This window comes from Ochotona princeps, chromosome 15, assembly GCF_030435755.1.
Source record: "Ochotona princeps isolate mOchPri1 chromosome 15, mOchPri1.hap1, whole genome shotgun sequence".
In the NCBI taxonomy this organism is placed as follows: Eukaryota; Metazoa; Chordata; class Mammalia; order Lagomorpha; family Ochotonidae; genus Ochotona; species Ochotona princeps.
In genome coordinates, this window is record NC_080846.1 from 43616778 (window position 1) to 43638166 (window position 21389).

The 21389-nt window shown below is 46.0% G+C and overlaps 1 long non-coding RNA gene across 1 annotated transcript; it reads left to right on the forward strand.

The window, feature by feature from the left end:
* Positions 1–2218: 2218 nt before the first annotated feature.
* Positions 2219–20882, forward strand: LOC131482090 (uncharacterized). Its single transcript, XR_009246761.1, has 3 exons — positions 2219–2488; positions 16531–16707; positions 20667–20882. It is a non-coding gene; the product is annotated as an uncharacterized LOC131482090 (long non-coding RNA).
* Positions 20883–21389: the final 507 nt, after the last annotated feature.

Sequence of the window (21389 nt, forward strand, 5' to 3'; positions counted from 1 at the left end):
AATAGATATGTCTAAGCACTTTTGGAAGCACACCCTGGCTTATATGTGTTCTTCAGCTCAAAAAAAAAAAGGAAAAGGAAAAAAAAAGGAAGTCAGTCTTTTACGGCTTCCAAGAAAAGGATTTCTCTTTTCTTTCTTTTTTTCTTTTTTTTTTTTTTTTTGTTTGTTTCTCATGTATCTGAATCTCAGAATCATCCAGGAGCAGGGAGTGGATGACTTTCAAAGACTTGGCTTCTTCATCCCACACAGGTGGATACCAGCATGTGCAGAAGAGGAAGGATGCTCTTTGTCTTGCAGGGTTATAGCTGGAACCACTCAATGAACTAGAGAATCCTTGTGTTGTAGCCAATATGTATGGCATGAAGTTGCCCCCAAGAAGAAGCCTCAAAAACTGAATTAAAAAAAAAAACTCCGATAAAATGGAAATTATCCCAGAGAGAAGTGTATCCTTTACAAAAGACATGTGTGGTTTAAAAATAGACATATACTCATATGTAAGAGATGCACATAGTGTATATCCATGTGTATACACAAATACACACACACTGCAACTCATGGCATCCCAGATGCAGAGGCTGTGGATAGAGGCGTGCTCCTCAGCTACATCATGAGTGTATTGTCCATTTATGCTTCTTCCCACTTGGGTGGGGGGGTCTCATCTGTCTTCTTAACTATCTTGAAAACAGGTCTGGCCTCTTTCTGAGTTGACATTTTGAGCTTTTCAGTGCCTCCATGTAAATCAACTGACCAACTTGCAAAGACAGTTTTGTCAGGGGAAGGAAAAGGGAATTCACAGAAACACGATCAGGGCAGGGTTTCCTGGGGCCTGTGGCTCAGTTTAGTTGAGTTCTAAGAAGGCACATTTAGGGAACAAACAAAATGCTAGACAGGACTCCGTGGTTTCCCCTTCTTTCTTCTGTCTTCTCAAGGCACACTGTCTGCAGAGTGAACATCTGCTCATCTCAGGGGACTGTGAAATGAGTCAAAACAGAACCAAAGTGACAACAGGAAAAGACATGGAGTTCATGCATTTGGGGAGGCAAAACATTCAACTTCATTAAGTATAATCTGATTAACACTGGATGGAATTTAATGAGGATGTGAACAAAGTAGGGAAAACATGAAGTTATTCATTGTGAAGGAGAGATCACTCTATGTAATTAGGAAGGACATTTGGGAACTTCTGTGTTAAGTCTGGAAGCTTCTTAGGTTTGTTTTTCATTCCCACACACAGACTTATTCAGTGATCTAAAACAACTATGGGATTTAACACAAATTGCCACATTCAGCTTTCTGCTGAAAAAGAAGTTCAAACCCTACACTTGGCAATAATTAAAATATGAGGTATGACTTCAAATATAAAAAGGAATGTCTTTCTTCTTCTTCTTCTTTAACCCAGTAAGAAAATACAGGGAACCTAATATATAACAGATACTATGAGGAGGAAGGGGCAGTCAGAAGAGGGCTCCTAGAAAGTCAATAAAAGCCAAGTTCTTGGAAAGGACTCTTGCAGGCTTTTTCGTAGATGTGATGGCTGGGGTTCCCCGAGAGAGTAATCCAAGAGAGAGAGAACAAGCAAGACAGAAGCCATGCTCTTTCAGTCACAGTGTCTGAAGAGGCGTACTATCACAGGAAATGAATACCAGGATTAGACTCACCGGGGTTCATCTGAGAGAAGTAAACACAGTTCTCTAGAGAGAAGACAGAGGGCAGGAGTCAATTAAAGCAGTACTAATTTTTGTTTGTTGAGCCACCACCCATGACCCTCCATTCCAAGTTTTAAAATAAGAATGAATAGAAGAGTGTGGTGTAGGTGGAGCCCTAAGCAGAACCTTCTGTTCTTTCCCAAAGTTCTATCTTGGAGGCTTAAGGAGGATGCATGGAGGACAGGTGATAACGTGACACAAGAACATAGCATTTACTTTTGTCACTAGACACTTGCTTGAAGGAGGTGGCTAGTAAGAGAGAAGGCTGGGCCTGCTTGTTCACACAGCTGCTGAGAGCAGAGAAGAAAACAAACCATTTCAAGGTATGGCAACCTGCTCGCTAATTAGAAGGTTCTGTGTCTGGTCTCTGGTGGTGGAGACCAGTCACATCAGCATTTCCACTTAACTTGGGTTTGGGGTAGGAAAGCCAGGAAGAGGTGAGAAAGTCCCTGAGTGCTCTTTTTTTTTTTTTCCTGTACAGAATGTCTGATCACTCTTGTTCTTCACAGGAGAGATGGAGTGGTTAACTGAAGTTTAACAAGGCCTGTTTCCAAGAAGCCAGGAATGAAAACCCCAGCTTTGAAATTCAGCCACAGTGGTCACATCAGGTCAAAGATGCAAAATTGCTGCCGAACTTGTGATGAACTCCAAATTTATTTTCTAGGCATTTCTTCTATGCCACAGGCATGTGGGTCGCAAATTAAAACAACGAAAGAGACACATTGAAGAAATAGAGACTTGGAAAGGAAACTGGAATTGTTTATTGCTGACTGTTCTCAGAGGTAAGCAAACATACTAATAGTTAATAATTAGGAGTGAGGCCAATGTCATTTTAGCCTCAGTCAGGTGAGTTTTCCTCTGTGGCACTGTGATGGGTTTATTTTTCATTACTGTAGTGAAATTAGAGTTTGGGAACTTTATGAAGAATAATGGATCTATAGCTTGCTGATCTGGAGATTCAGGGGCATGGTTTGGCTTTGGCACAGTCCTGGCAGAAGTCTTATGGGGGACAGCACACAATGGCACAAGTGTGTGACATAGCAGGAGATCACATCAGCAGACACACACCAGGCCATGGTTCAGGGGTCAGGCTCGCTCCTCCAGCAGTCCACAATGGAGAACTAGCCCAGGCTTCCCTGAGTCTACCTGAATCACTTCCAAGGGCAGTGTTTCCAGTGACCTAAGATCCGCCTCCCTCCCCCCAACTAGGTCCCACCTCTGAGAAGCCCAACCAAATTCATTTTGAAAAAATAGTGGAGATAGGGGTGTGGGATGGGGGATAGAGGTGAGGGATACAGTGGTAAAGACACTAAGAATGCCAAATTGCTTCTCGTATGCCTGGTCCAAGTTCCAGATCCATCTCTTATTTCAGCTTCCTGCAAACACATATCCTTGGAAGCAGCAAGTGATGGCTTAAATACCTGGGTCTCACTCTTGTGAGAGCACTAGATTGAGTTGAGTTCCAGGTTCCTGGCTTCAACTTGGACCAGCTCAGACTATTGTGGCCATTTAGAGAGTGAGTTAGTTGGGTGGGATATCTCCTTCTTCCCATCTCTTTCAAATATATTTTTTAAATATCAGTTTAAAAAAATAGTTCCAGCCATCTCCCACTGAGTTTACACTGAGGACCAAGTTTCCAACACGTGAAACTTTGAAGGACTCCCTTCAGCTGCATCCAGTCCAGAGCACTGTGTGCTTTCTGTGAGCTTAGCTGGAGTCTTCCTCTTTCCAAGCCATGTAACAGGCAACAGCGTCATGGAAAGATGACTGCTCTTAGAGGTGAAGTCCTAGCCGCCCCATCCTGCCTAAGCTTTGGTCATCAGGGTGCCCAGTTCCCAGTTTCTTCTTCTGAGAAATGTGTACAGTAATATTTACCAGTAATATTTACAAGGGTCTGTGGAAGACCCTTGTAGAGCCCAAGGTTCTAGGCAAAGGCAAGAAATCAGTCTTTAGAAATCTGAATTGGCCAACCTAAGATTGCCATGCCCCTCACTTCTTACCTTTCATTGCCTCGAGCATTTATCAACCACCGCTGTCCTTGAATATCCCACTCCCTGCTTGTATGATGTTGCTTCACCTGACTTCCTCACCCAAGTCAGTGTCCCTATTTTCTCTGTGGGATGAGGTTCCCTTGTGTCCCTGTGACCACAGAAGAAGCACATTATATGAATATCCCTTTGGAGGAAGGAAAGCAAATCATTTGATCATCTCTTAGGAGCTTTCCAAGCATTGGCGCATGGGTGAATATGTGGATATCTAGACTATCTGGTGACTGCTCCAGCTAACAAGAGCGATTTATTATCATAACAGATCTGCAGATGTTCCATAAGAATCCTTATACAGTTATGGATAAAATTTATAACAGGAGTGTTTGGGAAGGGCATTAGTTTTTGTTTAGTGTCTCCCACATTCAAGATAGAGTAAGGTATGAGACTGGTGACATTCCTGCTGTGTGGAAGAGAAAGCTGCAGATCTTGGCACTCTCCGTGGTCTCACGCCAGATAGGATCCATTGAATTTTGAATCTGACCATTTATCTATTTTTTGAAAGTGAGAGAAAAAGATTACCGTGATCCAGAGTTTGGAAACTTGTGATTGGGGATGGCAGTAAGGGGAGCAGGTGTGGAAGTCAAAATATTGGTTAAAAAGGAAATATCAGACATGACATCTCATGCCACAGTGTGTTATGCTTTCAGCTGTAATGCCAGCATGCCACATGATGTTGATTTGAGTTCTAGCTGCTTAGCTTCTGCACTGGCTTCCTGCTAGTGCACCTGAGACTGGGAAAGCAGAGAAAATGGCTGATGTACTTGGGTTCCTGCCGCCCACATACAAGACCCGCTTGGAGTTCTGGGCTCCTGGCTTCAGCACAGTCTAACCCTTGATGTTGTAGCCATTTGGAGTCAGTGGATGAAAGAAATTTGTCTCTCTATGTCTTACTTAGTCCCAGTAATTCTGCCTTTCAAATAAAGCTTAATGAGAGAGAGAGAGAGAGAGAGAGAGAGAGAGAGAGAGAGGGGAGAGAGAATTCTCCCACTCCCAGTTTTCTTACATGTGGCAGAGGCAGTAATAATCCTTTTCCAGATAATTACATTAGGAAGAGACCTCAAGGCCAAGGCTAGTAATAAGTGGAGGGTAAAGAACACAGTGAAATACAGAGGATCTAAAATAAGGTTGTGAAACCATGTTAATATGGCAAGAAGAAATTAAGTGAAATTCAGAAAGTTCTCAAATACATAAAGATTTTGTTTCACAACTTGTACAAATTCCCAAATATGTAGTGTTCTAGGAAGACAAGAAGTTAGCAAATTGCCAAGGTGTTAATAGTCAGTTCTTGGTATTGTTAGAACACAGTCTGACTTTTGCGTCTGACTGGATTATTTTCCTCAGCAAGCATTCTCTTTCCTGGTAGTGATTTTAAATGTTTTTGGTAAAAGACAACTCAGACTTTTGATGATCTAAGCACTTTAGTCAGGAAAATTAAGTTTATTGAACATATACTATATCCCTGGCCATGGGCCAAGGTATGGGGGATCCAATAGTGAACAGAATTGGGCCTGGTGGCGTGGCCTAGTGGCTAAAGTCCTCACCCTGAACATGCCAGGATCCCATATGGGCGCTGGTTCTAATCCCGGCAGCTCCACTTCCTATCCAGCTCCCTGCTTGTGGCCTGGGAAAGCAGTCGAGGACGGCCCAAAGCCTTGGGATCCTGCACCTGCGTGGGAGACCTGGAGGAGGTTCCTGGGTCCTGGTTTCGGATCAGTGCAGCACCAGCTGTTGTGCTTACTTGGGGAGTGAATCAGTGGTTGGAAGATCTTCCTCCATGTCTCTCCTCCTCTATGTATATCTGACTTTCCAATAAAAATAAATAAATCTTTTTAAAAAATAGTGAACAGAATTGTGTGTCAGCCTTCATAAAGTTCATAGCCTGATTTTTTTTTTTTGAGGAGGGCTGGGGGAATTTAACAAGAAATGCATGTATGTTAGAGGAAGAGTTAAAGTAGGGGTAGTACAGAATGCCCATGGAATTGCAGTAGAGAGGTTTGTGACTCAATCTCGGAAGGCCAAAAAAGCTCTCTAGCTAAAGTGCCATCCAAGTTGGGTCCAAAGGATGAGTTGTAGTTAGTGGAATACATTCCTCAAGGAAGAAGGGCCACACACAAAGAGGTAGAGGTGAGAGAATGCAGTGGTTGGCAAATGAAAGCTTTTCAGCCTGAGTGGAGCACTGAGGGAAGCAGGTTAGCTGGCTGGGCAGGGGCTCACCTTCATATTAAGTTAGAGTTAGGACTCCGTCCTAATTGATCACTGAAGGCATTTATTTGTGTTACCAAAAGTCTCAGGACTATTGGGTGAGGAATGTAGAGAGATGCAATGCACATTAAAAAGAAGACAAAGAAGGATTTTATTGATCTGAACAGCAGAGTGGTAGAAGAGATCTTTCATCCCCTGGTTCACTCCCCAAATGGCCACAACATCTGGGGACTGATCCAGACCAAATGCAGAAATCTGGAGCTCCATCTGGGTTTCCTACATGGGTGGTAGGGATACTTGGTCCATGACCCACTGCTTTCCCAGGCACGTTAGCAGGGAGCTGGATCAAAAGCAGAGCAGCTGGGACTTGAACTGGCACTTGTATAGAATGCTGGTGTCACAAACTGTGGCTTTACCCACTGCACTAAAGCACCAGGAGATTATATATATTGCAGCACCTTCCAGTGAAAGAGCTCAGCTCTGGTCCCCACCCCAGTGCTCTTCCCACTATGCTTTACTGCCTTTGGGGACATTTAGTTCACAAGTAACCACAACAGGAACTCTTGATGACCGAGACAAGAAGTAGGGAGCCATTCCACCTATCAGATTCAGGAACTTGTAACTTCTGCCATCCTTCCCATCACTACTTCCCTTGTCTGCGGTGTGCCCCACCTGTTGTTGGCCCATCCGCCTTCCTCAGGTCTTAGAGGATAGTCCTTGACTACCCTGTTCCCAAGTCTTTGAACACTTGGCCATGCAATGGATTTAAGCCATGGCACAGCCAGGTCCCAGTTGGGCAAACATTGCAACTGGAAGCAGTACAGTTAAAGAGATATATGAAGAGATACCTGGAAAATTGAAAATGGCAGAAAGAAGAGGTTTGCCTGTTGCTAGGGAATCGTGGTGCCATGGAGAGAAGCTAAAAGGAGACCACTGAGGCTTGGGGCTTCATTTGGACTTTCTTTATGAGCAGTGGGGTTTCTTTCCCCACTGAATGAATTTGTTGTGACATAGCTCGATCATAAGTCAGGGAACATCTGCATATAGAATGGTTTTTAGAAAGAAAAAGGCACCATCCTGACAGAGGCGAGAGGCTCAAAGGTTGAGCCAGCTTGCTGGGGTAAGGAAGAAAGAGTTCCTACCTCATGTCATTCACACCTACCAAGGGCCTTCGAGGCTGCATGGAATGTTTGAAAACCAGCAATTTAGTCCATACCTCCCAACATAGTAGAAGATACAGAAATTAGAGATCCTGGGACCTAGAGTCAAAATCCCCAGACTTTGAATCTGGCTAGGTTATTTGTTAGCCAAATGAATTTAAACAAGTTATGTATGTTTTCTAAGCTTTGGGAAGAGTGCGTGTAGATTTGCTGTCAGGGTCCAAAGATGGGGAAAAAAATTCTTGGTGAGAATCATTTCATCCTATCATTGCAATCAGGTTTTCAAATTTTAAAAAGATTTATGGGACCCGGTGCAGTCCCATAAAAGATTTATGGGACTTGAGGTGGCTCAAGTCCTCACCTTGAACACGCCAGGATCCCATATGGGCGTCGGTTCTAATCCTGGCAGCCCTGCTTCCCATCCAGCTCCCTGCTTGTGGCCTGAGAAAGCAGTCAAGGACGGCCCAAAGCCTTGGGATCCTGCACCCATGTGGGAGACCTGGAGGAATTTCCTGGTTCCCAGCTTCGGATCGGTGCAGCACCGGCCATGGCGCTCACTTGGGGAATGAATCAGTGGATGGAACATCTTCCTCTCTGTCTCTCTTCCTCTCTGTATATCTGACTTTTCAATAAAATAAAATAGATCTTAAAAAAAATGTATGTATGTATGTATTTGAAGGCAGAGTCACAGAAAAGGAGAATGAGAGGGAGTGATCTCCTAGCTACTGGTTCACTTCCCAGTGGCTACAGTCTGAAACAGAACGAATCCAGGAGCCTGGAACTCCATCCAGGTCTCCCATGAGAATGGCAGGGGCGCAAACACTCAGAACGTCTTCGCTGCCTTCCACATACATTAGCAGAGAATTGGATCAGAAACAGAGAAGTCAGGACTCAAAGTGGTGCCCTGATATGGGATGCTAGCATCACTCCTGATGGTTTAACCCACTGCATAAACTGGGTTCCTATTTAGAATTTTCAGGACCATCTAGAAAACTGGGCTTTTAAAAATAGGCTAAAATATGGATTTCTTTTGAAAATTCCACACTTTTCAAATGTTGAAAAGTAATTACAAAACAAAAAGAAAGCAACCTAGGAGGAACTAAAATAAGATGCCCTCTAGCAATGACTTTGGGAGTTCTGGGAGGGTCCCAAGCAGGGACTGGACTAGATTGGCCTAGCAGGGAAGGTCCAGGACGCCCATGGCCACAACTGCACCTGAAACCCTGTGAGGGCCTATGTGTTCTGGTACGTGGTGAAGACTGGACCCAACCATCCTGCTGCAGAACAGATGTGTGCTGCTGGGGTGGTGGGCACATCTTCCCTGACCTGCAGCGTCATCGGCCACCAACCCAAATGCTTCTGAACCAGAAACTGCCCAGTTGCCCTGGACCTGGATTTCTACCCAGAGAAGGCTTCTTTTTTTAAATCATGGATTCTTTTTTCATTTGGTATTTTTTCCCCCAAATATCATATTAGAGGGTTCCTTATTTCAATTACTGTGTATTTTACTGTCTCCTGAAATTTTGTGCCTCACCCACTTACTCTGGTCCCTACTTATAATCCCAGCCTTATGGTGTGTGTTGCTGGATTCACCATGTAGCGGGAGGGTCTGTGGATCACTCCCATGGAGCAGGTGGGTACCAGGAAATGCACACTATCTTTTGTAGCCAAAGCAAAAAGTCCCTAAGACACAGATCTGTAGGAGGAAGAGGAACATGTCCTGAAAAGCAAAAATGATTTCCAAAATAGTTATTCTTTCTGGATTCTTGGTACTGCTTTTCTCTCCCATCCTAAATAAGGAAATGAACCAACCCGCTTTAGCCAGTGTGACCCATGGCTCCCCCGACGTAAAGCTTTCTCTCTGTTCCCTTACAGAGCCTCCATTGTCAGTGCCTCAGTCGTTGGAGCAGAACCTACCCTCCATGGAATATCTTTTGTCCAAGGCTCCCCTATGTTTCCAGCACCAGGTCTGTGGCTGCCTGTGCAGTCCAAGGCAGGGTCTCAGGGCATGGAGTGAGACCCTGGGGGTGGCAAGATCTGCACTGCCCCAAGGTGCCCGGCACCTGCTCACTGTGCTTGGTTCTTCCACATGTATGAACTTCATCCACTCCCAGAAACCCTAGCTGCCCCTGACCTGAAGGGCAAGGCCTGGAAGTTTGGTAGAATCAGTAGGAATCCTAGCTGGATATGGAAAAATAAGACCTGTGGACAGAATTTCTCTGTGCTCCCCACCATTCTTAGAAATTCTTAGAAATTGGAAATTAAAACATTTCCAGCACTGAATCAGTCTTCCCCTTTATAACTAAATGTTCACCATCAGTAGACTGGACATGTAAATACTGGCATGTTCTAGAGTACTCTACAGCAGGAAAAACAAATGAGTCGGGCTTATGTATTCAGTACAGATCCATGGCAAACACATTATTGAGTCTTTCTTTGACTGTTTCCAGGGAAACTAGAACTGAGCTGCTCTCTGAGGAGCCTCAGTTTAGGACAGGATCTGGGTGTGCCGTGGCCCTCTTCCTCGTTTCCTCTTCCCCTCTGTTTGTCTTCATACCTTGTCTTGTCTCCTCTCTTCCCCTGGCCTTCTCTTCCTTGGAGAAATCTGGGGCAGGAACTGGAGTGCGCAGGGAGGGTTAACACTCAGCCTGGACCAGAGCACACTGGGTGCTGTGCACACATTGCTTCGTGGTCAATCCATTAGCTTCTCCATTTGAAGGCCAAGGAAACCAAGACTCAGAGAGATTGCCAAACAGGCTGTGGCTGGACAGGCTGCAAGCAGCTGAGCTGAGACTCGAATGCAGGTTCAGTTCCAGAATCCTGGCTCCTCCCACTTCCCAGCCTGGCTCTGGCCTCATGCTCTCTCTCTCCCCTGCCTTTAGTCCACGAGTGCTCCTTTTCACCCACTACTATAATTACTGGCATTAGTGTTAGACTCTGTTACGTGCTTCAGTGATACCAAAGGTTATGCATTGTGAAACGCTCCTGTAAACAAAATTTTCTTCGGTCCCAGTAACCTCTGTGGGGAGTCCTAAACCCACGCTGTGGAGGAGAATCAGGGCTGCTCACACATTTCTGCATCTGAGCCTCTTAAACTCACTTCTGCTTCCCTGAGCTCTTCCAAGGAGAACTTCCAAAGCCAGAGTCAAATGCATGCTGATCATTGAGGCACGCACAATGTCTGTGAAACCAGATCCTGATTTAAAAATAGCTTGCTTAATGCCATTAAATTGCCTTCAAATATTATAACTTGAATTTATTCAGTTCCCTTAAAATTTGCACCACAGGCAGTGGCTCAAAGGTCTCCTGTCTCAAGCCATTTTTCTGTCTGCCTGGACAAGGATGTTACTGTGGCTCCTTCTCCCCCAGGTGTGTGTGTGTGTTGGGGGTGGGGAGGCAGCCTGCCTGCCTGCCTGTTCTCATCCTTCTCCCATCTTTGGTTCAGAGGTTCTCATCCTTCTGGGCCCTTCCTGGGAAGGCTGTCTGAGCAGAATGATCCAGTAGAAGCAGGTGAATACCTTGAGTTCGGGCACAGGAACAAGGCCAGCTGCCTGGTGATTGGCCATGTCTGCTGCTTTGAGTGAGTTAGCATAATGAAACCTTTTTCTGGGAAGGGACTGTTGAGGAATGAACTCCCATGGATACCTCCTTGGCAGCCTTTGGGGAAATAGAAGGAACAGCCTGATCAAGGTTTTTCCTAGAAAAGCCCCTCTGATGGGCCGTTATGACAAGCAAAGCTGTTTTTGTTTTCTTTGATTAATCACAGTGTCCTGTTTCCCAAAGCAAATGTGGCCTTGGACCTTCTGGAAGGACACAGCTGAGGCTACAGAGGAAGGCTGGCAGCTGCCTGGAATTTGACAAGGTCCCTGAGACTGTTTGGGACAGGGTGGCCTTGTCTGGTTGAACTGGCTTCTTGCTTTTTTCACCTTCAGGGGGAGCTCAGGTTACCATTTCCTTTGTTTTTCTCTGCCAGTGAGAACAGAAATGTCAGCCTTTTTAAAGGTTTCTGTACAGTTCCTTGAAAGCTAGTAGGTTGAAGTCAGCAAGTGAGTTGTATGCCAGCAGAGGTCCCTTAAAGCAACAGTGTCTTTCAAGGGGGTGGTGGCGTTTCAAGATCACTTTTTGTTACTGATCATGTTAGAAAAGCTTAGCAATCTGGGAGGGATGGAACTAGAGGGACATCCCACCCTGCCACTTCTTGTTCTTTTGCTGGAGGAATCCAATTCCCCCACATCTCCTCCCCCCGCCCCCAAATTCAAAACTGCTTTCAAGGAAGATAGGGGAAAACCATGTTCATTCACTTTCAGAATTTTGTTTGAATTCAGAAGGGAAATGTGTGTGAGGTGGGGCAGAAGGAGAGAGAAAGCTTTCTAAAGTGCATGTTTGTGTCTGTGGAAAAGTTGGGGAGGTTTATAAATAGCTGGCCTCTCTTTCCAAAGGAGACCTTGCCTCTTGGTGTCACCATGTGGTAGTCGATTGTGTTTTTTTTTTTTATCTGGGGTTTAAACACCTCCCAGGGCACTTGGCAGGCCTGCCTCGGTTGGCCTCCACATGACATGTGAGTCCACTGCTCCATCTTACCATTTCAGAGATGAGTAAACTGAGGTCCATGTCAGTATACCCAGGCACTCCATCTTGCCTGGAGTTGAAGAATATACTGACATCATCTCTTTAGCATCACCCCAGAGCTCCTCTTTCTTCCTCTATTCAAGTGGCTGTCAGCTAGGGCCATCAGGTCTTCCAGAGGGACATTTGGTAGCATCCAGGAGAATTTGGTACTGTCACAGTATGTGTGTGTGTGTGTGTGTGTGTGTGTGTGTGTGTGTGTATACATGTCCACTTCCATCCCACTTGCTTCTACGGAGGGGTCCTGGTGGCATCCAGTCGGCAGAGGCCAGATACGCTGAAAAACATCCCACAACAAGTCTCAGGGTCCTGGGACAAGCAGCATCCCATCCCAAGCTTTGAAAAGTCCTGGGCCCTGCTTAGCCTCTGAGGGAAATTCCAATCCCCCTGCTGTTGCCAAGAGCTCCTCTGCCCAGCAACAGGCTTGGCCCCTCTCCCAGAGCAGCCACAAGGGCTAAGCCGCGGTCTAGAGCACCCTCCGGCAGTGGCCAAACAGCGTCCACTGCGGAGTTTCCTGCGGGCTACGATGTGCATGCGCGGGAGCCGATGTGTTGTATAATTTATAGTCACAAGGGTGCCTGTCTTCATTTAGCAGCAAGCCCAGCCCGCTGGCAGCCGTCCTGGCGGGGAGGAAGTGAGCTCCACAGAGGCCCTGCAGCCCCCAGCCGGCTGACGGCCGTGTTATTTGGAAATGGTGTGGCTCAGAGGCACCTGGGAATGGGCTGGGGGCCGAGATGGCGCTGAGTGCGCGGAGCACGCGGCCTCCCTTCAGACCCGTCCGTCTGCCAGAAGATGGCCTATTGAACATTTCCAGGAATAGCACTGCCAACCCCGTCAACTGCTTTCTTGGAAATGCACTCAATAAGCATGGCTGTCCTCCAGCGGGGAGAGCAGAAAGCACGGCCTAGAGTGCAGCACCCTGAAATGGCAGTGGGATGCAGGGCCAGGGCACAGGACAAGATGGAGTGGGTGAAGTGCTCACTGGTGCCTTTCCCCTCCCCCGCAGCCACTTGGGTACGTCCCCTGGGAGGGAGGGAAGACCCTGGTGAGTTGACCCTTGCAGGCTTGCTGTGTTCACTCCGACTCCAGCACGCAGAACAGCCTTGGTTTGGAGGCAAGGAAATAGCTGTCAGCAGTGAGACGCTGCAGTGTCTCCCAGTGGTGGTGGCAGTGGTGGTGGGGTGCTTGGAAGATTACTCATTCTCTGGTGACTTTCCTTCCTGGCGGAACCAAAGGACCCTCAGAAAGGGCAGGGGTATCTGCTCCCCACCTGCCCTGGCACCCACCCCACCCACCCCACTACTGGGCCATTCTGAGAACGTGGCAAATAGGAGGTAAAGCTGTGTTATGAAGGAAGATGTGGTTTACCCTCCCTGTGCCCTGTTAGTCTCCCTGAGGCCTGGCAATCCAGCCAGGATCAGCCCTGACTGTGTACTGCCTGCTCTGCCCTCTGGGAGCTCCCAGTGGACTTCTCAGAAAAGCCCCCTGAGAACATCCATATCAGGCCTAGAAAGAGATCCAGCCCTCTCTGCTTGTGTGGGGCATTCAGGAAAGGTAGTTTGGTGGTGGTCTGCAAGGACCAGAAGCACCCAGTGTAGCATGGAGCAGGCAGGGGACAGCTGGGGAGTACAGGGCAGTCCACAGCAATCAGCAGTCACTCAGGAGCAGGGCCTTCCCAAGGGGGTGACAGAGGATGCCCAGGCCTCTGGAAAAGAGCAGTTGAGGACTGGGTGGAAAGTGTCCCAGGTGTCACCGGCTGCTTCTCTGACATTCACCTGCTGGGAACATAACTAGCAGGGAACAGCATCGTACAACCCACACTCTAAGGAAGAGCCTACAGGCAAGGGAGGATGATGGAGAGTAGGGAAGAAAGACCACAGGGAAGGGAGGGGCGCAGAAAAGAAGAGCCGATCTCAATGAAAGAGAAACAGAAAGTGCTAAGGAAGAGGCAGGAACAGGAATGGTTCTTTTACCTTCTTACTTGTTTATTTATTTCAGATAAATAGATATCTGAAAGTATTTTTTTAATTTAAAGATTTATTTATTTTTGTTGGAAAGGCAAATTTATAGAAAAAGGAGAATCATAGAGAAAGATCTTCCATCTGCTGACTCACTCCCAAAGTGGCTGCAATGGCCTGAGCTGAAGTGATCCAAAGCCAGGAGCCAGAAGCTTCTTCCGGGTCTCCTATGTGGCCACAGGGTCCTAAAGGCTTTGGGCCATCTTCCACTGCTTTCCCTGGCCACCAGCAGGGAGCTAAAAGGGAAATGGAGCAGTCAGGACACAAACCAGCCACCGATATGGGATCCAGCATGTGTAAGGGGAGGATTTTAGTCATTGTGCCAGGCCCAAGACCAGGCCCATCTACTGGTTCACTCCCCCAAAACCCCTTCCCAGTCAGGGTCAGACCAGGCCAAAGCCAGGAGTCAGGAATTCAATCCAGGTCTCTCACATAGGTTGCAGGGACCTAAGCACTCGAGCCATCTGTGGCTACCTCCTAGTGTGCAGAGGGGCAGCAGTGAGAATCAGGAGTGGGGCAGGTACTGAAAGCCCAGGCATTGCGATGCAGGCTGTGGGCCTCTCAAGCTGTGGCTGTGACTGCCACAGCAGAGGCCCTGCCCAGGAGCACCACGGAGCACCCTAAAAGATTTGGTAAGTTGTGGTTGCTTTCTTGGAAAGCCTGCTTAGTCGGAAGCCTGACCACCGTCCTTCCTGGATCTTCTGCTGCCCATTGTCATATATCTGGGGCAAACTGTTGTGGGCACCAAGAGGAAATGAATCTCCTAGTTTTGACAGCATGGCCTAGATGGGTATTCCCCTGAGACCTGAGTGGTTAAATGAAGTTTATAGGAGACTATTGTTTGTGACTGAACTACACTAGGCCCAACAGACAAGACCAGAATGGAGTCATTCCTGCAAAGTATAGCCTAATCTTGACTGAACTTTACAATGGGCCAATTTTCAATAGTCAGGAGATTGACAACACCCAATGGAAAGAGGCACTGCTCAGGCAGGCAGGTAAGGGCCCTCCCCCATTCTGGAAACAAAGTAACTTGGACAGAATCAATCTGCTTCCCATTCCTTGTTCTGCTTTACTACCTGGGAAACCCACCCTGGCTGTTTAGCAGGTGGGATGCTACTGGTTCTGTGAAATGCAAATAAAAAACCATTTGATCTTGAAACTCAGCTAAAATGTTGTTCTTGGACAGGGTGATGTTTGACTCCAGGTCTGAAGGCCCCTTCCTATCTACCCACCCTCCCCAACACACACACACACACACACACACACACACACACACACACACACACAGCTGTCATCCATGGACTCGGTTTTCAAAGAATTGGAATCTAAGCAGTAAAACAGATGGGTTGCCGTGATTCCAGAGAGCATTTGTTGTTGAGGGCACTGTGGCAATGCTCCACTAGCTCCCTGAACCTCTGGGTTAATGGGTTGGAAAGCAGGGGAGTCATTGCAGATGTAAAGATGCCAGGGTTTTCTTGAATTATAAACACCCTGGTTCTCTTACAGTGGAAGATCAGGGCGGCCTGACCCACACAGAGACTTGGTTGCCTTCCAGTGGGTGGGGTGGCAGAGCTGGAGCCTGCCTCTGCCTTGTGTCCTGGGCTGCAAAGCAGGTCTCTCCACAAGCTCCAGCAGGGAGGAGTAGAGACATGCATACGACCCACCTTGCTAAGACCCTAAACCAGGCATCAGCAGAGGTGGAGGCTGTGTCCACTGGTACGCTATCATAACACTCTTCATGACTGTGCAAAATGAAGCTTTTGTCTCAGAGTCAACATCCGTGACTCCCTGACTCACTAGCTCTGCAGGCACATTGCTTAATCTCCCCATGCATCTGTTTCATCAGGAGTCAAGTTGGGATAAAAGTAGTATTCATGGAGTTAGTGGGAGGACTGAATGAGTTTGTAAGTGGAAGACACTATTTAAACCTTAGTGTTTATTATTCTTACCATCATTGCTACTTCAGTTACTACGAAGGGCTGTAGCCTGGTAGGCCATCAGCACTGTTTGTAGCAGGATACACTGATGAGCGGCTGGTTCCACCCTTCTGCTGCTCATGCCTTCCATTCACAAGTGAACTATCCCCCACTATTCAGGTACAATCAGACCAGGAGGTAGATAGCCTCGCTAGGGAGTGATGTATGGGAGGCCCTGTCCATGGAAGAATCTGCTGTTGTTTCCCAGCCTTCAGTCCTCTCTCAACAAACATCCTAAATAACAACTGACATGTATTCAACCAGCACTCAGTGTCAAGCATTGGCCCAGCATTCTCTGCATCTTACTTCACCTCCAGCAGCTAAAATTATTGTCCTTGTTTCCACCTGATGTACTAATTTAGTTCTTCATGAGCTACAGTAACAGGGTGAGATGAGTACAAACTTGAGAAGATGCCCTAGCCCGTGCTTGCAAGGTTTTCTTCCTGTCTGGATGCTGCTATGTGTTTATTTCACAGCCTTTGTGGTTTACACATGCGTCATTATCCAGGCATCGCTATAAGTTTTTTATTAAATATTTATCTGAGAGGCATATGATGTGCTAGGGGGTAGGCTTTGCTCCCATGAATGGACTTAGTATCCTTGGAAAAGAGGGCCCAGAGAACTGCCTTGCCGCAACCTTGCACTGGGTGAGCGTGCAGCAGGAGTCTGCACAAGGTTCCTCACCAGACACTGGACCTGCTGCTGCCTTCATCTTAGTCTTCCCTGCCTTGAGAACTCTGAAACATAAGCGACTGCTGTTTAAGTCACTGGTTCCTTGGATGTTGTTACAGCAGCCTGAGCCAGCTGGGACAGCAGGTGATGCTGCTGCTCCTGACCCAGAGACCGCACTTGGAGAGACTCTAGGTAGACACACTTCCCTCCTGTTTTTCCACTTGGCTTTGGAAAATCTGCCTGGTTCCTGGACAGAGCCAGTGCTATGGTTGGGGTACAGTTTGTGCCCTACAAAGGTATGTGGCCTGGAAGCTTGGGGCCCCAGTGGCATGTTAAGAAGTGGTGGGATCTTTAAGAAATGGGCCTTGTAGAAGATGGGAAGGTAGGTCATTGCGGGCAGCACCTTCAGAAGGGATTAATACTGGCATTTTGGAGATTGTACTAGCAAGAGTCATATGTGTGGCCGTTTCATTTTCTGCTCTGTCATTCTGTGAGGTGACCAAAGGGGCCCTAACCAGAGGCTGAGCAGATGGGGCCACCGAATGTTGCACTTGCAGTTTCCAAACTGTGAGCTGGGGTAGATGTCTGGCCCTATCACAGTGCCCGGGTTGGAGTCTTGTCACTGCTTCTGATTCCAGCCTCCTGGAATGTGTGCCTGGAGAGGCAGCAGCTGATTGGGTCCCTGCCACCCACGTGGGAGACTCAGATGAAATCCAGAGCAGCTGGTTTGGGTTAGGTCCATTCTCAGCTGCTGTGGCCATTTGGGGAATTAACCAACAAAGGGAAAAGTCTCTTTTCTCTCTGCCTTTCAAATAAGTGACATTAAAATTTAAAAAGTAGTTGGGAGATAAACTTCTTTTCTTTACAAAATGCTTACTATGCAATATTCTGCTATATAACTTGTGGGGCCTAATCCAGAGGAAGGTGCCAGCTTCTAATTCCAAAAGCAGAGAGGAGAAAGGCGGGGACTAAATGTTTTTATGATTTCTTACTTAAAAATAGCAAATGATAATGATGCATAAATAATTCATTTTTAAGTTAGCAAAATGTATTTATGTCATATATAAAAATGATTTATCAATTTGATACCATGATTAATCTGGCTTGCTTTCTTGTATATCCTTTTATTGTAGCATAAAAATATATCTTTAACAACTTAATTTTTAATTGATAACATTGAAAGCAATGTCAGTTATTTACAAATACAAGATCACAGAAACCTTTGAAAAATATAATTTTGACAGTGGAAATCAACTGATTAACTGTTGGAGCAAATGAGATTATTTTACAGGCTGTGACAGCACTCAGGTACCTTTTTAATAGATTGTTTGAATTATGAATTTTAGCACATCAAGAGGATATAATTCCTGTAAAGCTATTGCCTAAAATGATTAAACTCTTTTTACTGTTTCATGTAAGTTTGAATTTAATTTTACAAGTGAAATTTCATTTTTTAAAGTTAATATTTCCTCTGAGAGTTCCTGTAATTTGTAGAAATCATATGAAATCAAAGGTGGCTTCATGATTTTTATATGATTCCAGATGTCTGTTCATGCATTCTATCACTATATATCCAGACAGAGGGGAAATTGATTTGGAAATTATCCTGCCAACTCTTGGTTCTATCGGGTCAAATAGGGCAATCTTTACATTTAATTTCTCTAAGTCTGTAGATGTTTGGTTTGCAATGCTGCAGTGGTTTTCCAGAGCAGAAATAGTCTTTAAAGAATTGTAATAGGTGTCCAACAGGCAATATCCATATGAATCCCCTTAGTTTTAGAATACTTTACTGATCAACCATGCCACCTGAGAACCAGTAGTTTCTATCCCAGGTCTCAGATGATTTTGTAGAGCTGCCATAAGAACAAGATTGTGAGAAGGCAGACAGGCCAGCCAATCTCCCCCTGTGTGTCCCAGCACTGCCCCTCTGTGCAAACCTCTGTATTTTTACTCAGTTTTTTGTTGTTTTCATATAAAAACATGTTTAAAATTTCTTACTTTACTGTGAAATTGACTCTGCAAGGGCAAGGTGTTTGTGTCCATCTGCTAATACACAGCAGCTTCTTTCAGGCTGGAAGGGCACAGGCATGCATACGGATCATTCACCATTCAGTAGATGGTGATTGAGCAGTCTAGCACTAGAAATGATGACAGTGAAGTCATTGATTTCACTGTGTCTCACCCAATAGACCTAAAGAGTCTGTAGGCCTAAGAGGACAACAACTTGCAAATATATAATATATACAAACGTCTAACTACATAATGAAACTTTTTTTGTTTAAAGATTTTTAAGTTTTTACTGGAAAGACAGATTTACAGAGAGAAGAAGAGACAGAGGGAAAGATTATCTATTCCTCAATTGGCTGTTGCAACTGAGCTGACCCAAAGCCAGGAGCCAGGAGCCTCTTCCAGGTCCCCTGAATGGGTGCGGGGTCCCAAACACTTTTGCCATCCTCTGCTGTTTTTCCAGGCCACAAGCAGGGAGCTGAGAGTGAATTGGAGCATCCAGGACACGAACCAGTGCCCATATGGGATGCTGGTGCATAAAGGTGAAGGGTTAGCTTGTTGAGCCATGGTGCTGGGCCCTACAGGATAAACTTTGAAATGCAGAAGAAAAATTCCTGGATCAAACACTGTGGCCTTGAGCCAGGATGGATTCATTCTGCCGTGGAACCAGGAAGGACTTCTTGCCAGTCATCCTTTAGTCATCCTTTGCTTGTTCTCGGGTCTAGTTCCTACCCTACTGCTTTGCTCCACTCCACAAAGGCCTGTCTGTGTCCCGGCTGCTCTGTCCTTTGGCTTCCGCACTGCTTCGGTTGTGGGGAGAGACTGGAGGACCAGAAGCGGGAACCGGGCATTTCTGCCTTCTCTATGAAGGTCAGTTTTCACGCCTGTACAATTGGAAAACAAAAGTCTAGGTTTTATGAGAAGTGAGATAAAGCATGCAAAATGTTTAACACAGAACCTGATGTGTGTGTAGGATTAATCATTCAAAGACTAGAGCTCTTGTTGCTGCTAACCTTCAGGTGAGTGGGAAAGAGTGCAGTGATCAATTAGTGATGTCCGCTAAGGTTTTGGCGGGTCAGAGAGCAGTACCTACCACCCCTAATATTCTGAAGCTGTGTGGTGGAGATGGAATTGATAGGACTTGGTAAATGGGTTGAGCGAGTTTAACATCGGGATTGGAGACTGATAGCAAAAGCATAATTGAATCAGCACATACCAAAGAGGAGACTTGGAAGAGATTTTGAAGTCCATCTTAGACAATGGTGTTGAGATCTTTGGGTTGTGAACAAATAAAGCCAGAAAACGTGATGAGTACACTTCCATAAGTAAGGGTTTCTGGCAGGGGTACACACATATGCAGGGAGTTAGCAAAGTCAGCCATTTTAGCAGCTACATGCTCAGGTCTCCTGGGGAACTGGAAGACTACCCCAAAACCACAGCAATGCTCGTTACTGTGTTCCTGGGATGTGAAGTCTTCTGAAGGGGAGAAACTGTTGTTCCTGACAGTCCCATCCCACTCAAACCCCCTTCCCCCCTGTCCCACTTCCTGGGGCCATCCCTCTTGCCAGTTTCTGAGGTCATCTTCTCTGGGTCTGGCCTTTAAGATAAGCTGACTGGATATGTGATCCTGTTCTGGGAAGCTTTCTAATGGGATTGTGTTCTCATGTTGGCCTACCTGATAGTTTCCTGAGGTCCAGCCCAGATTGGGTGCCTTTGGCTTGGCACAGCAGTTATGGTCAGCACCATAGTCATTGGCTGCAAGGCAGCGATGCCCCTGTTGTCAGAAAGAGCTATGTGGTCAGTAGACTTCATGGTCATTCTGATGTGGATTCGTGGCATTTTGAAAACATCAGTGGGATCTTAATGCAGGTAAAAGACGGGATTGCGCTTGGAGGTCTATGAAACTCAACATGTGACAGAGGGCGAGACTGAGAGAACGTTGAGGAGGATATTGCAGTATTTCTGGCCTTATACATGTTATTTGAATTTGCTCATGCAAGATCCAAGTCTGTGTAAGTTGTGGGGCCAAAAAGCCAGAGATTATTCATGAACAAGAAGCTCCTGGAGTGACCCAGAAGTTCGATGCTTGCCACAGGCTTGACTGATTTCTTACAGGAACAAATCTGAAATTGACTTGGAAGGATGCGTGATGTGGTGAGGTTAGAGTCTCCTTACCAGTTCAAGAGTAAAATATTCTGCATCTTAGGATGACAAACCAAACATCCTAATCTTGAGTGATTCTTCCTAGAACTCTTGACAGCCAATCACCCACCAAGTGCCTTGCAGCTTACATATTCTGGGGATAAGCTGATGGAAATTAAGAGTGAAATGCTAACATTTGGAAAAATCTGTCACTTAGAGAAATGGAACTCTAAGCAGCAGGTGCACACTTGCTCTGAAAGTCCTTGATGAGAACCAATGGGAAATTCTCCGTGCAGCTGCACCCAAGAGGTACTATCTGCATTATTTTAATTCTTCAGGGAGAAGTGCTCTGGCACTCAAAATCTTAGAATAGTTTACACTGGGAGTTACGAATGCCACAGACATCATCCAAGAAGTGGAACATTTTAAACAAAAGAGTGATCGTTCTGTCCTCTAGCCACACCCCTATTCCCAGCATACTTCTATGATGCTAACTCAAGCGCTTTACACTTCTGGTGAAACTGTTTTCTGAGAATGTTGGTGCTTGTCACACAGATCTGTTGTAGGTGCTGAAGGGAGTCCCTGCCTTTGGCACCTGGAGAGTTAGCAAGGTACTGAGTGCTCTGGGCTCCAGGTTTCCCACCCAAGCAGTAGAAACTAATGATACCTGCTGGAGGATTCAATGACATAGTATCTACATTTAATACTGAGTACACTTGTTCATTTAATGCTTTGCACGCATTTGTTTAGTTATGACCATCATGCTTTTCTACCTTTAAAACTAAGTGGGGCAAGTATGTGCTATAGCAGTAAGACATCTCTTGAAATG